Genomic DNA, 16,959 nt, shown 5'->3' with positions numbered 1-16,959 from the left:
ATGCATACATCGTGAGCCAGCTCCATTGAGCTAATAAACATCAGTGTGTCTTCACATAATTATTATGCTGGGTGGTAAGAACACAAAGTTGCCCTGCTTACAAAGTTTCAGATTACATTGTTACTAAGTGGAGCGGCCACACTGTACAACAGGATGCGTTCCACACAACCCCTGCGGCAGGCATCTGTGTCGACTCCTGCTGGCCTGCGAGCCTGGGGGGTCTGGGGGCGAAGGCTATTTCCGTGCTCACTTGGGAAGCAGCTTGGTAAGGCTGCTGCTGCATGAAAGTCAGCGCAGGATGTCTGTCTGTCTGTCTGTGGCTGTATTGAGGCATGGCACAAAGCCAGCTCAGAAGAGGCAGCCCAGCATCCCCCTGTGAGGGGCACCAACTTTCCTGTCTCCAAACCCACACAGACAGTAACACCTGGAGCACACCCACAGGGGCGCTGGTGGAACGAGGCTGCTGGTGGCTGGAGGGGACAGCCAGGGCTCTGGCTTCTTGGGGCATCCCTGTCTCGCCCTGCACAACCTCTTCTGGATGGGCTGAGCAGCCTGGTGGCGCATGTCATGCTGAGTGTCGGGTGATAAGGGCTTCCTGGCCCCGTCTCCTCTTTCCCTGCTGCTGCATCTGAGCTGGGGACAAGCAATCCTATGGGTCCTTTCGTTTCTCTTCTTTGTGCTCTTCATCTTAGCAGCCAGTGATCCCAAGTTCAAGGGTCATCACAAATGACCAAGGAACTCAGAAACATGTTTCTGTCTAAAAAAGGAAGGGTCATCTCTTGTTTTGTTTTCTGGTCTAGATAGCAGACAGGAACCATGGGGAAAAAAGGAGAGGCCGCGTGATCCTTGAGTTTTGGTACTGAGGACGGAACTCAATGGCTTTCTATCTCTGAACTGTATCCCTAGCCCTTTTTATTTTGTTTAAGACAAGGTTTTGCTGAGTTACCTAGGTTGGCCTTTGGACTTGCCATCCTCCAACCCAGGCCTCCTGAGTAGCTGGGGAAACAGGTATGTGCCCCTGTGCCTGGCTTGCAGGATGCTTTTATTGTACCCAAACAGATTTTTTTAAAAAGTCCACACTAACCAGCCATCTCATGAGGGGTCTACACCAAAAGTTGCCTCCCAGGGCTCACTGGTCCAAACCGCAGTGGAAAGGCCTTGGTCTGCATCCCCAGCAGGTGGCTGCCGCGTCCTGGTGAGCAGGGTTTCTGCAGTGAACTTTGATGGCACTGTTTTGGTTAGATTGCCTTTTTTCTGTCAGCTCCCCAACAGATCGAGCCACACATAAATCATTGCTGACGGGAGCTGCGCTGGGTAGTTCCAAACAATCCGCGATTGGAACGTGCACTTAGCCTTGGGACGCACGGCTGAGATTCGGTTTCAAAATGTACCTTCCTAGTGTTTGTTGGAGTGACATGGAGAGGGGCCTCACAGAGCAAGAATGTGGTCAGGGTGTTGGGAGGTGACCTGGGTGGGGTGGGACAGATGGGGGGGTAGACAATGCTGGGGCTCTTCTGACTTGGAGCAGACGTGTGACCTCAGGCAAGTCCCTCAACACTTAGCTTTGCTTTTTTAAAATCTGGGAACAGCAGGTCATGTTCCAGAGTGTTCCACTCCAGCGGGTGGAAGTTTCCACTGACAAAGATGTCAGAAGCCCTTCCTCCTCCTCTCAGTTACATGCATTAGCATGCTAAAGGCTCCGCCAGTCCCTTCAGGAAGGAACGACTACATTCTGCAGCCTTTCCCTTAGCTTCTGACCACGAACCCCCTTTGGTGGTGATGGGGGAGACATTTTGGGAAATACTGGTTTAGGGGTTCTTCCTGCTCTGAAACCCTGTGATGTGAACTGGTTGCCTGCAAAGCACATGCTGGGGACTTGGCCTCAGTGGACTTGTGGTCAGACCTGTTTTAGAAGAGAATACCTCAGCAGGGTCCAGAGCTTGGCCCCACCACCCAGGTCCACTGCAGGACACCCAGCACAGCTCCAGTTCCCACCCCAAACTCAGTTGTAAAGCAACTGCAACTGTTGCAGATCCTCATGGACGTAGAGCACAAGATGCTACCTCTGCTACCCTCTATCACTGTGCCTGGAATGCTCCCCCACCCTCTCTCCAGGGGTCCCAGTCACTAGCCCAGCAGGCCCCCTACCCTGGGTCTCCTCCTAGGGAAGCCAGGCGGATGAGCAAGGGGCTAGCAAGGGGAGGGGCAGGACTATTCCCTGTATCCTTCTCCCCCAGCTCGAGGCAGGAACTCCCTCTTACCTGAGGTCAATCAACAGTGACTACATTCCACGGCTTCTTACTTTTTGTGGTTTCAAAGAAGCTTTAAAAAAAAAATCAGAATATCTTGCTTCTAACTAGTGTTTTCACTGTCTTGAAGGCCCAGGTCTGGATAGTGACCAGAGACCCAGTTAATAGACCCTGTGGCCCACAGGGCCAAGGAGGACAGAGGCTCAATGTCCTGCCAGCAGCAGGGGCTCCGAGTGGCTTTCCTTCAGGACTCCCTGGGCATGGCTGGCTGATGGACTCCCTAGAAGCTTTCAGGTTGGCCAGAATGCTGCCTCTCTTGTGGGCCCCTGCTGTGGACCTGGGCAGACACCAAGGCTGGCCACCCCAAGCCATGGCCCCTACATGTAGAGGTTAGAGAGCAAGGGTGCAGAGCCCTACTCTGGGGGCTTCTGTCTCAGAGACAGGGGCTTCTCTGTGTGGCTTTGGCAGGATATTTGGAGTGCCTGAGTCTGAAGTCCTGGAGAAGCAGCTTTTATCATCCAAACATTCAAGGGAGCCTGGAGGAGGTAGCTGGGAGCACTCAGTGGATGGTTACGTGGGGTGGCAGGGTCCCAGCTGCCTGGCTCCTAACCAGGGAAGTCACACCTGCCCATTCTAGCCTCTGCCAAGGACATGCTGACCAGCCCTGACCCTCCTCGCTGCTGCAGTCATGGGTTTCAGACCAGAGCTCTCCTGGGAGATGGAGGCCTTTTCCGTCCTCCCTCCCAGCACTGGGGCAGACGTGTCTCCTTGGCACTTTCCTGTGTCCTGTGGTTTATACCTGACAGCTTTTGGTTTGTTTCTTTTAAGTTTCTCAGTGCAGACAGTCGTTCTATAAACTTTCCTTGTAGCCCTTACAGTGTTTAAAAATAGGCATAGCTAGCAGCTGGGTGTTCTTAGGTGTGCCAAGATAGTTTGTCCTGAGTCTCCGGCACTTTGCAATCCTGCTCCGTCCACCCTCAGCCCCTGTGCCATTCTGTTCTTGGGAACAGGTTAAGAATCTGGTACTGTGTACCAAGTTCAGCTCTGCAAGGCAAAGCCAGACCAGAGCAGGGGCTCTTTCTTCTTCTTCTTTTTTGGTATTAGGGGTTGAACCTAGGGACGCTTTACCACTGAGCCACATTCCCAGCCTTTTTTATTTTTAATTTTGAGACAGGGTCTCACTAGTTGCTTAGGGCCTCACTAAATTGCTGAGGCTGGTCTCAAACTTTGATCTTCCTACTTTAGCCTCCCTAGGGGCTCTTCATTCTTATAGAAATTCCACAACAAAAAAATTCCTATTAATCCAAACCTGTACCAATAATGAGGGGAAGTGTTTCTTTTTCTTGAATTTTTGGGTGGAAATTTCTATTCAGTCAACTTTTAAAATGATAAAGGCAATGTATAGAGAATAGGAAAAGGACAAAGGAGAAAATAATAATGAACCCTCCCCCTGCCATCTGGACATACCCACTTTTGACATTTTATTTGTTTTGTTGTTCTAATTCTCTGTATAGGTACATGTATGTGTAATTCTATTGTTCTGGAATTCATTGTGCATATAATTTTGTGCTATAGTTTTCCATTTAACGTCAAGGCATCATTAAATAGTCTCAAAAGTGCATCTTGAGGTTGCTATGAGATGCCATCTTATGGAGGTACCATCATTATTTAACCATCTCCATATTGTGGGAGCAATATACTGTTGCCAGCTTTTTACAGCCATATATAAAGCTTCAGTGAACATCCTCGAAGAGTAATCCAAGCTTCTAATTCGCTCCCTCCTGTGGTGCCGGAAGGGTCACTGCCAGGTGGACGGATATCAGCTCCCTTTTCAGGGCTCTCAGTTCACAGTGCCAATTGCTTTTCAGAGTGGTTCGGTTTGTGCAAAGAGAGACACACAGCTGGGGGCTCTGGGGTGGGAAGGTTCATTTTGGATTTCATTTTCTCCTGAGGTGAAGAGAGAAGTCAGGACTTGAGTTGTTACTTAAAAAGCTCTCAGCCAAGAAGGAAAGAAATGAATGAGTGCTGAGATTAACCTGGGTCGTGTCTGCTGGAAAGATCAGTGATAATACAATGCCTGGGCAGGAGCTCTTTCTAGAATGTTCTGCACATTTACTTGGCTTCTTTAAGTTTTTATTCAGATATTCACTATTTCATCTGCTGGTGTTTTCTCTGTGCAGCATGGACAGCCAGCAGACCTGGGCATGCCTGGGCTGGACACTGCCTCTGGGGAACATGACAACCGGCACCTTATGGGTAATGCCACATACAGAGACTGAGGAAGGTAGTTTTTGGGGTGACTAGACAAGGCGCGTTGCCTTCTGAGGTGATTTTCTGCTTTTCTTCAGGTTCAGAGAGAGACATTTTCCCCTGCTAACTCCTGAGTTCCGAGCCTCCTGGGTGATTCTGAGTGTTGGAGTAGCAGAACATTATGATTCTCAAATTCAGGGTTATTTCTTTAAAAAAAAAACATAAAAAAGATTTATGGAAACATCTTAGCTAAAAGCACGTAGCCTCAGACAGCATAGACCCAGCCAGTGTTTGTGAAGCTAAATGGGAGACTGGGGAGGCTGGGGAACACCCTCCAGGGGGCAAAACGCACTTTGTATAGCCCACTGACACCTTCTTGGAGGTACCTTCTTGGGCCCAGATCCACATTTGGCAAAGGGTCAGGCGTTGGTCTCTCCAAAAGGAAAAGAGCAGTGCCTTCTGCGGCTCGCCAGTGGGTGGCGCCACAGAGCCGTGGCGTCTGCTGTGGGGATTGAGTGGCGTGGGCTCTGTGGGGCCAAGTGTATGCAGTTCTTCAACTACCAAATGGGCTAATAGAACTGTCCATCTCCTGATATCAAAGAAGACATTTGGTATTTGTTTTTTAGGGATTGGCTAGCTTCACTAAGCATATGAAATATGATATGTCAAGAGCTTTGTAATGTTTTGAACAACCAATAAAAAAAAGAAAAAAAAAAAAAGAACTGTCCATCTCCTAAGTGGTGATCATTCATTGAAAGACCATATGTTGGAAATGTTGTGAGACGCGCAGAAGTTGCGGATGTCACCTTCCTTGTGGTTATCCCATGGAGCCACCAGCTGGAGAGTGAGGTGACAACCTGCCATGGGGGAGGTGGCTCTAAGGGAAGATTTCCAGCACATGGGGGAGAACTTGAGGGAGATATCTTCCTGAGCAGAGAGGTTTTCAGAGAGCTGGTGCTCAGAACCGTGAGCAGGATGAGGGGCAGCTCTTCTACGTGGGGTTCGGAGTCCCTGTTTCTCCTCACCTGGTGCCCAGGTATTCCTGCCCCAGGTGTCTTCTCTGAATTCCTAGCTGTTGCCTTGGTATCAAGGACATGAACATGTGCCCACTGGTCAGTGTTTAGGGAGCAGAGATGTTCCCTGGGCAGCCCACCTGGGCGCAGGGCACAGTGGTGCAGATGAAGGCAGGCTGCAGAGGCCAGAGGGCATTGTATGTAGAAGAGTTGGGCTGTCCTGGCATCTGCTCCTGCTGTGAGGGGGGTGGGGGGGTCAGGGTCCCCAGGTCCCCAGATCCTCACAGGGTAGCTTTAGTGGGCAATGTTTGGGAACGCAGCGCCCGGCTGCCCATGCATAGTTCAATCTATGGAAGCCACCTTTGGCTTGTGGCCCAGGCCTAGCTCTGCCAGGTGTGACCAGGAAACCTGAGCCATGTGACACAGAGCACAGCAACTTTGAGGCTGGCTACTTTTTCCAAGATGACTCCGTGGCCTCTCGGGGCCTGCATTTCTTAGACAGCTGGGCTCATGACAATTAGCAACCATGCAGGGCCTTGCCTGGTGCCTGGCGTGTGGCTTCCTCTACCAGTAGGAAGTTGCCAGGTCCAGGCCTGCACTTCAGGAGACTGGTTTCTAGAAGAGCGCACAGGTTGTGCAGTGGTGGCCGTTCAGCTGCCGTTCTTGGGGTGCAGCTCCCCACAGCTATTCCAGGGCACAGAGCAGCCACTGACAGACCAGACCGTTCTTGATGTTTGCTGAGGTTTCTTAAAGGAAATCTCTCACCCATTGGTTCTCTGGGGTGTGGCAGTTGGCTGCTGGGAACAGACACAGTTTATCTGGCAGAGAAAACTGTTTTGCAAGAGGTTTCCCACAATTATGGTCTGAGGGAGGGTCCCTGCCAGCTTTTCTTAGTCACTTGGGCTTAGGGGGAAGGTAGTTTTTTTGTTCTCTTTTTTTCCCCTGAAGGCAAGAGCCATCTAGGGGCAGGGCACACATGAGTAATCACCCCAGTGAGGGAGGGAAAAGGACTGCTGATGAACAGTTTTCAGTGCCCCTGCAGGTGGCTGATGCCTTTTGGTGGAATGTCACAAAGTACCTAGGCTGCAGGGTGAGTCAGAAATCCTTAGGTCACTTGTGGTTTTCTTGATGGTTTTGCTGTGACTATGAACTTGTTTTTACTTAACAAGAACAACAGGTGTTTGGGTGTCTGTTTGAAGCAGCGCTGGCCTGTTTTAGCAGCTTACTGTAGTCACGAGGCTGCCCCGGTTGGGTGGACGGCGAATGTGTAACTGGAAATAAGTTGCATCTGGCAAATCCCTTAGGAAGCCCAGGTGTCTCATGGAGGGGGCGGGGCATCCCCAGCGCAGGTGCTGAGCTGGAGTCAGGCAATCCATTCATTAATTTAAATCGCTCTCACTGACTGGACCAGTCCCCAGCACCTCCCAGGACCCCCACTCTGGAAGAGAGCACATGTTTGTGTAGCCCAGGTGAGCCGAAAGCTCTCACCTTGAGCTCCGTTGCTTACTGGATGGACATAAAAGAAGTGCATTTGTCCACTCCCGGCCCTGGGGCTTCTTGCTTCCTGGCCGGGCAGCCAGGTGCTCCCTGGTACCAGGAGACAGAGCTCTCCCCCTCCCAGAGTCAGGGGCCCACTTCCCCCCTCGGGTCCTCAGGCCTGAAAGGATGGTGTCCAGGTACACAGACCTCGGTGGAAGGGAAGGGAGGTGCCAGCACCGGCCTGGAAATGCTGGGATCTGCCAGAGAACACAGACCGGGACTTTTCCTTCCTTCCTTTCTTTTTTTCTCTCCCCCCCTCCTCCTCCTTCTTTTTCTTTTTCTAAACCCAAAGCTAACAGTGACCTTTCATTCATCCTCACTCAACCTGCATCACGCCCCGCTTGTGTCTGGGACCAGTGACACAGAGCTCTGCAGCTGTGAGCACCGGGATTAGAATGTCAAATGGCCATTGCTCAGCACTTCCTTGTCCCTGCCATCAAGTGAGACCCCGAGGCTGTGGGATTCCTGGAAATTGCTTGGATTGTCCCTGTTGTGGCTGGGAACTCCAAAGACTTGTTGTCCCACGACTCCCTGCAGCTGGCAGGGAAGAAGCCGGTGGCCAGGTGTGTCAGATGCCTGGGTCATTACAGATCAGTGTCTCAGAAGCAGTTCCCAGGGGAGGTGACCAGCCCCACACTGCAAAGTCCCCAAAGCTGGGAGGAGGCAGCGACTGCAAGGATACCACTCTTTGCTGGGGGTCCCAATCCCTCAGCTCTCGATAGGCAGGGCGTTCATCTGTGCTTCTTTTTAAGAGAAAGTAGCTTCTCTTTTGGGGGGCCGTTCAGGGCGGGAAGCTTGTTGGTGTCTCACTGGCTACCCTAAGAGCCATCTTTGGCTTTCTTCTTCCCAAATGTATTATGGAAGGACACAAGACGGTGAAGACAGTAGCACTGGGGCTTTTTTGAGTGAGTACCTCAGAGGCTCATAGGTCTCTACCCCAGGTGCTGGTGAGCCCTGAGCCCTGTGGGGGACCAAGCAAGGTTGCTGTTCTCTCCACACATCCCTTCCAGGAGGAGGAAACTTTGCCAGACGAGGGGCGGGTCAGAAGTTGCCCTGGAGTTGAGGAGAGACTCCTCCAGCCTGGCTTTGCTCTCAGAGCCCCTGGACAGCCGGGTAGATCCTCACTGGCCGTCAGCTGTCGGCTATAGTGGTCTGAGGTCCTGGGGCTTTTATTGTTCTGTTTGACCCTACAGGCCCAGGGTCAGAGACAGTCCACACTGGTCACTCCTAGGGTTTCCCTTGATTTGACCCACACTGATTGAGCACCTTGTGTGTACAGGGAACTGTGCCAGGCTCAGATGGATGGATCTGTAGCTGATAACAGGTGAGAGGAAGTGTCCATTCAGGAGCGCCATCTAATCCCCACAGCCCGCGGGTGTTCTAGGGTGAGGGGGGAACAGGGGCCCCCAGAAACTGCCAACAGAAGCTCTTTTATCAATCCAGTCTCTGAGGTTTGTGGTCCATCTGGCAGCAGCTCCAGGAGCAGAGTCACCAGTGTGCTGCCACTTGCCTATGCAGCTTGTCCTCTGGATGTTAGACTTGGACACAGGAGAGCTGGCGTCCAGAGAGGGGACAGGGAGAAGGCAGGCCCCACAAAGCAGCTGGGTGCCCCTTCCTCCTCTGGCTACTGGCTTCTAGGGAAACCAAGGTGTTTCTGGGGCAAGTTTTGCTCCTTGCTCAGTTGTCCCCTCCCTGGCAATGGGCGACATGTCCCCTTTCTCTCCCCTCCTATCGGATGACTCTGACCTTTTCTTCCTCCAGAGCCAGCTCCTTCCCAGAGCGAGGTCTCCCCCTGTGCCAGCCAAGCAGGGAAGAGACAGCTGATGGCCGTCCTCCTAGGGCAGGTCCTTCCACGAGCACAGGTGAGCCCTTCCTTTCCCAACTGTGGGACCCAGGTGGGAAGCACCCTTCATTATTCCGTTACTCAGGCCTCCCTTTCCCCGAACCCGGGCTCTCCACCCTCTGAGGAGGGTGAGCTGTGGAAATCCCTTTACCATGAGGTCCTGGGCGAGGAGCGTGACCTGCTGTACCACAGCTCCCCTTGTGGGGTCCTATCTCTTTTCCCAAGTTCTCACCGAGGGCAGGGGGAGCATTCTGCTTTTCTCCACTCAGTTTTCTGACTTGCCCTAGTGAGGAAGGTGTCTTTTCTTACTGGAAGGCCCATGGGAGACCAGTATGCTCTGGCCACGCTGACGGGGACTTTGGCCACCATGGGGCGCTCCAGGATACCCTGGTCCGTGTACAAACTGCCACAGTCTCACCTGGGAAAGAAGGGCCAGGGCTCCTGTCTCAGTCTTCTTTCCTGGGGGGAATGACATCTGGGACAGAAATAGTATCTCTCTTAAAATAAAAATGAAATGTCCCCCGTTCCCCCCCCTCCCCCCCCCCCCCCCGCCGAGCTCACGAGCCAATGCAGCCACCACATTCATAGGTGAAATGACTTTTTATGAGAGCTGAAACCTTATCTGTGTGTGGATTGATAATCTGAATGGATAATTGGGTAGTAATTGTAGGCAGGTGAGATGTGGCTGGAGGAAGCAGGTCAGAGGGGTGTGTCCCTGGAAATTCTATTTGCACCTACTCCTCACTCTCTCTCTCTCTGCTTCTCAGCTGCTAGGAGCTGAGCAGCTTTCCTCCACCCTGTCCCTCCACCAGGATGTTCTGCCTCATCTCAGGCCCAGAGCAGTGGAGTTAGCAGACTTTGGACGGAGACCTCTGAAACCGTGAGCCCAGAGTCAGCTTCTCCCCCTCCAAGTTGTTCCTGTCAGGTATGTTGGTTCTGGCTACCAAAATATGCATAATTTTTGACACCTAATAATTAGCTCTGGGATTTCAACGCATGTATACAATGATGTGCATTGATCATGGTGATTGGCATACCTGTCGCCTCAAATGCTTATCACTGCTTTGTGTGCTGAACATTCAAAATCTCTACTCGCCATTTTGGTTGACCTGTAGCTACCCTACTATGCTATTGAACATTAGAAGTGTTTTTTTCCCATCAGCTGCACCCCTGTGCCCTTTGGCTAACCTCTCTCCATTCTTCAGAGACATGATGTTCCAGACAGGGCTTAGCAGCCCCACTCTCCCCGGCAGTTCTAGAACTGAGACTTAGGGAGTGAAGCCAGGATCTCAAGTTCCATCTCTGAGGCTAGTCAAATGGCCTAATCCAGCTTTTCCACAGAGCTCTGAGCTCTGCAAGTTTAGGGACAGTTAGTCCTTATTTTCTAAGTGTCCCTCATGCCTGAGCTGAAAGTTTTCCTAAGAACCAACTAATCACAGATGCTCTTAGGGGTGAGAGTGCTCATTTACCAGTTTGTCCTCGAGATCCTCACTGTAGTGACATTTTAAGAGTCACGTTATCCTCTTGGCCAGTCTGCCTATGGTGTCTGGGACCTCAGCTGGTAAGATGCGAAGTCTGAGGCCTGTAGTTTCCTGAAGTCTGAAGTCTGGCTGTGTTTATGGCCACTGATGCTGGTCATCAGCTGGAGCTTCTGAGGGGGCTGTTGGCCAGAGCACCTACAGGGGCCTGGACTTTCACAGCACAATGGCCCCAGTGTGGTGGTGGCAGACATGGAGATTTCTCCTTGGGGCTCAAGACCCCAATTTGAGAGCTTTAATGGTGGAGACTGTGTCTTTTCTTATGACCCAGTCTTGGAAGTTATGTGGGACAGTTGCTGCATTCTTCTAGTGGCAAATAAGACTCAAGCCTTCCTGGACTCAGGAAGAAGGATATTAGATTCCACCCGATGGTGGAGGAGTACTGTGTGCTTGCAGAGCCTATGGGCTGAGAGGTGTTTTTTCACCATCTTTGGAAACATAATGTGCCACAGAACAACTGGGGAGAAAGACCCTGCAGATGCTTCTGTCCTGTGTGTCCAGTTGTGTGGGTGGCCACAGGGTGGAGAGGGGCAGAAGATGGCAGGAAGGTGCTCAGGAACAGCCTGTGATGGGTTTCTCATGGTGCGATGGCGACATGCCCGTGGCAAGGCAGGGGACTCAGGGACTCAGGGCCCTTGGTGTGGAACATTATTTGCTGTCACACTTGCAGTTCTGGACTTGACCCTGGGCTTCTGTAGCATAGCATCCTTCTTCTTGCCACTTTGAGCCCAAAATAGTGTCACAAGGAGTTGGGGAACCGCTCAGTGGCAGAGTGTGTGCTTAGCCAGCGCGAGGCCCTGGGTTTGACCCCAGCATTGATGACACCCAGTGCTGATAGTTCGTGTGTTCCGGTCTGGCCAGGAGGCTTCAGGGTCACAAGAAATTTTGTTGCAGGATGTATTTTTATGTTATTTTATTGTGGCTGTTACATTCTAATGTTGAGATGCCAAGATTGAAAGCAGTGGTTTGCTTGGGACCTGTGAACGGCAGATGCCAGCACACGGCCACATGTTGGTATGTGTGCTCCATGCACGGGCCAGAGAACTAGAGGCCCCGAGATCCTCCAGCTTGACAGATGGGCCTGGCTAAGTGTGCATCCGTAAATAGCATGTTTTCCAGGAATATTTAGTGACAGAGAGAAACGTGATCTAATGTGGAGGGGATTGCACCAACCATCTAAGCTGTGTGCTGGGCTTCTGCTGAGTCAGCGGTAAACCACAGGCAGGAAGGGGCCAACCAAACCCTGCTCGCCCTTGCCCGCAGAGGGGCCGGGGGAGCGCCAACAGAAGGTGCCGCCCAGCTAGGGCAGTTAACGCCTGGCCGACAGGGTCGGGGCGGGGGGAGGATGGGGAAGGCCCAACAGGAGGAGGGGCTGCTGGGAAAAAGAGCAGATGGTCCCATTGGCAAAGTTCATTCCTGTGGACCATTTTCCCATCAGCCTGGCCCTGTCCCGTCACCCCAACCTATTCCACTTTGATTAAAGGCTATGGGTGCCGACCTTTGTTTGGCAGCCCTCCTGTTCCCCAAAGCCATGCCTGCATGCCCTCACTGCATGCTCTTCTTCTTCTTCTTCTTCTTCTTCTTCTTCTTTTTTTTTTTTTTTTTTTTTTTTTACAGTTACTCTCCGAAAGGCCACTTGAAGTCGTAACTGGAGGGTCAGCTTAAAGGAATGCACATGGCTTCAGAAGTACATCGCAAATGCATTTTTCAGTTAATGTCATTGATAGTTTCTGCTGTGGTCTGTCTCCTCCAAAACTCGGTGGGAACTTAATTGCCCCTGTAACGGTACTAAGAAGGAGGACCTTTGAGAGGTGATTAGGTCATAGACTCTGCCCTTACGACTGGGCTAGTGGGGTTATTTCTTGTGCTGAGCGAGTGTCTGTTATTGAAGAGCAGGTTTGTGTTGACTTTGGCCCCCCTCACCCTCTCCCTGCCTGGATGCTTGTTAGACATTCTGCCATGTTAGGGTGCAGCGCTGAGGCCCTCCAGCCTCCTGAATCACAGACTGAATAAACTTATATTGTTTATAGATTACCCAGTTTGTGGTATTCTGTTACAGCATCAGAAAACTGATGAAGGCAGCTACAATTAGCTTGCTTTGGCAAGGGTCTTCTATCTGATTGGGTTTAATGAACAAGTCAGTGGAGGGGAATCTGTGAACACAGATTTGCATGGCCTTTGCAGACAGTGGAGTTCCTTTATTTAGACCCTTGGTTTAGATACAAATGAAAAGAGGGGAAATTGGTTTGTTTTAGGAAGGAGTGGAAATGAAAAAGAACCACATTCTGGTTCTGAAGGGACAGCTTTCCAGGTGATATTTGCCTGTCACTGCTGTCCCTGGGGACAAGGGGATGAGGAGCAGAGTGAGGGTTTCAGACTTTCCTCTGGGACCTGGCATTCTGGGAGTTGGTCAGCCTGGTGGCTGCCAGGCATTCAGGGGACTCTTCCTTTGGCATTTTAGGAGATTTTCACTTCCTCCAACAGTTTTTAAAAGACATCAGTTTTTAAAATACATATACATTGGGGATTAGGGTGCTTTTTTTTTTTCTTTTTCCCCAGGGCTGAGGACTGAATTCAGGGCCTGTGTGCTAGGCAAGTGCTCTGCCACTGAGCTAAATCCCCACCCCCAGGGGTGCTTTACCGCTGAACCACTTCCCCAGTCATTTTGATTCTTTTAAGACAAGGTCTTACTAAATTGCTCTAAATTGCTAAAGACCTCACTAAGTTGCTGAGGCTGGCCCTGAACTTGAGATCCTCCTGTCCTAGCCTCCTGAGCTCCTGGGACAGGTGTGTGCTGCTGTACCTGGCTGGTTCTTTTTTATTTTCTCTGATATTTTTTAATTGGTGTGTTGAATGTACTGAGTTTTGTTTTTACACATTCATAAGTGTACACAGTACACAACACACAGGATAATTTGGGCACCCTCACTCCCCAGCACTTCTCCTTCTTCCCATCTCCTGCTCCCTGGTCCTTTTCCTCCATGATCCCCTTTGATTTTCATGAGACACCCCCTGCCCACCTTTCTTTCCCTTTTTCTTCTCTAGCTTCCATATATCAGAGGAAACATTTGATCCTTGACCTTCCGAGTTTGACTTAAAATAATGGTCTCTAGTGCCATCCATTTTCCTGCAAGTGGCATAACTTCATTTTTCTTTATGGCAGAATAAAACTCCAGCTGTGTGTCGACCACATGATCTCTGCCCATTCATCTGTTGACGGCACCTGGGGAAGAGAGAATTCTGCCAGGGGTTGGGCTTAGCCTCCAGCAGCGGTAGCGGGTTTTCCATCATGAACCGTGCAGTTTGGGACTTACCACCCTCCACAGTCATGTGGGCCAGTTTAAATCTCTTGCTGTCTTCTCTCCGTAGTTTGGCTATTGTGAATTGTGCTGCTGTATCACTATATAGACACACACATATCACTATTGCATGATGACTTTGATTCTTGAGGTTAAATACCGAGGAGTGGTGTAGTTGGGTCATACGGTGTTTCCATGCCTAGTCTTTTGAGGAAGCTCCATACTGATTTCCATAGCAATTGTATTAATTGATATTTCTACCAACAGTGTAGACATGTTTTTTTTTCTCCATATCCTCTCCAGCATTTATTATTATTTGTATTCATTCTCTCTCTCTCTCTCTTTTATTTATTTATTTTTTTTGCACCGAGAATTGAACCCAGGATACTTGACCACTGAGCCATGTCCCCAGCCCTTTTTTGTATTTTATTTAGAGACAGGGTCTTGCTGTGTGGCTGAGGCTGGGTTTGAACTTGAGATCCTCCTGCCTCAGCTTCCTGAGTTCCTGGGATTATAGGTACGTGTCACCGTACCTGGCTATTATTTGCATTCCTATGGCAGCCATTCTGACTGGTGTGAGATGAAATCTCAGGGTAGTTTTGATTTGCATTTCCCTAATTGCTAATGATGTTGAACATTTTTCATAAATTTATTGGTCATTTGTATTTCTTCTTTTGAGTCATGTCTATTTAAGTTCATTTGCCCATTTATTAATTGGATTACTTGATTTTTTTAGTGTAAAGTTTTTTGAGTTCTTTATATATTCTAGATACTAATCCTCTATCAGAGAGTGACTAGCAAAGATTTTCTCCCTTTCTGTAGGTTCTCTCTTCACAATCCCAATTGTTTCCTTTGTTGGGAAGAATATTTTAATTTGATGCTGTGCCATTTATTAACTGTTGGAAAGAATCACTTTGAGGTCATTCCAGGTGCATCTGAGGATGCATACCTCAGGGAGGTCCTGGTGCCTCCTACCTGGTTGGCCCACTGGGGACAGTATCGTACAATACTGGAACCAGGAGTCTGCACTGGTCATCATGTGTATGGCTTCATGACACCTCATCATGGATGCAGAGCCTTGAAGTACCAGAGACCTCCCTGCCACCCAGCCCTGGGCGTCTCTTAGTTCTTTTGTAAATGTCACACACAAGGAGTCACACAGTATGTGGCCTTAGGAGACTGAGAGTCTTTCCCTGAACAGAATTCCTTGGAGACCTGTCCAAGCTGCCATGTGCAGCAGGGGACTCTTCCTTCTTATTGTGAGTAGCATTCCATAGTGAATGGTCGATCTTATGCACCAACTTGCCTAGACCATGGTACCATGGGTCAAACATTCTAGATGTTTCTAGAGGTACTTTAAAAAAATTTTAATGAGATAAACATTTAACTCAGCAGACTGATTTAATAATGTGTGGGCCTCATCCAATCAGTTGAAGGTCAATAGAGAAAAAGACTGACCTCCCCTAAGGAAGGAAGAATTCTGCCAGCAAATGGCCTTGGCCTCCAGCTGCGGCAGCAGCAATGCCAGGTTTTCCATTGAGAACTGTGCGGTTGGGACTCGCCGCCCTCCACAGTCACGGGCCCGGTTTCTCACGATGCCTCACTGTGGCTCCCCGGACGCACCACCAGCTTCCCTGTTTCCCGTCCTCTGGACAGATGCATGGTCCATCCCAGTTATGGATTTAGCCATTTGCCACGGACGGACATGTGGGTTGTTTCCGGTTGTGTAGGTTTGGGTGTGACATAATTTCTATTTTTATGGGTTAAATACTCCCAATTGCAGGAGTGGCTGGGCTCTGAGGTAAGTGTATGTTCAGCTTTTTAAGAAACTACCAGAGTGTTCTCAGAATGGCTGTGTCTTCTACGTTCCCAGCAGCTGCGGTGCACCAGGAGCCACTTTCTCCCCACCCTGGCCACCTTTCCGCGTGTCGCTCTCCTCCTCTCCTCGTTTTGGAGTTCTGATAGGCAGGCAGTGACAGCTCACCAGGCTCCTGATTTGCATTCCCCTCATGGCTCCTGGCGCTGAATGGGCTTTCCTGTGCTTTCCTGGTGTATCATTCTCATCAGTGAAATAGCTTTTTATCTCTTTGCCCATTTTCTAATTAAATTGGTTTTTTTGTCTGTTGAGTTTTGAGGGTTTGAAATGCATATTTATATTTTAGATATGAGTCCTTTGTCATAAATGTGGTTTATAAATCATTTCTCCAAGTCCCTGATAGGAAAATTTCTGTCCCCTGGTTATCCAATTAAATACTAATCTAGGTACTGCCACAAGGGGATTTTCAGATGCAATTAAGGTCACTGAACAGTTGACTTTAAAATAGGGAGACTATCCTGATTTCTCTGGATGGGCCCTATATAATCACATGAGCCCTTAAAAGTAGCAGATGAGTCAGGCACGGTGCACACATGGCTCTGGAGGCCGAGGCAGGAGGATCACAAGTTCAAAGCCAGCCTCAACAACAGTGAGGCACCAAGCAACTCAGTGAGACCCTGTCTCTAAATAAAGGGCTGGGGATGTGGCTCAGTGGTCGAGTGCCCTGAGTTCAATCCCTGAGTCACCCTCCCCACAAAAAAGTAGCAGAGGAAACAGGAGAAGGAGGAAGGGGGTAGTGTGTGTGCATGTACACACACACACACACACACAGCTTGTGGGGGAGGGGGTATGTGAGAGGAGGGCAGAGGGATTCCACCAGTACAAGGGACTCCACCGGTCCTTGCAGACATCAAGATGGTGGTAGGGAGCCACCCGGCAGGAGACACAGGAGGCATCAAGAAGCTGAGAGTGAGCCCGGGCTGCAGTCAGGGAGGAGGGAGGCCTCGGCCCTACACCTCCACAGTCTCGAACTCTGCTGACACCAGGAGGAGCCCGGAAGCCAGACCTCTGGAGAGGAATGCAGCCTTCCTGCTGTGGGAGGCCAGGAGCATGGGACCCGCTGTGCCCACCAGGCTTCTGACCCGTGGAGTCGAGGACCATCAGCGCTGTGTTCCAGGTTGCCAGGACAGTGGGGCTACGCAGCAGAAGCCAGGGAAAGCAGCGCACGCACGCGCTGTAGCTTGGCTTCCGGTTGCCTTAACCAGCTCTCTCCTTGGACAAAAGTTTGAGTTTTGCTGAAATCCAGTTTATTAATTCCTCTTCTTTATGGATTGTGTTTTACAAAGTCTTTACCAAGCCCTGGGTGGTGGTGGTTCTTCTTTTTTTTTTTTTTTTTTTTGAGAGAGAGTGAG

Source organism: Spermophilus citellus (genome assembly GCF_964194105.1).
Source record: "Spermophilus citellus genome assembly, chromosome: 13".
NCBI classification, from domain to species: domain Eukaryota; kingdom Metazoa; phylum Chordata; class Mammalia; order Rodentia; family Sciuridae; genus Spermophilus; species Spermophilus citellus.
This window is presented reverse-complemented; position numbering follows the sequence as displayed.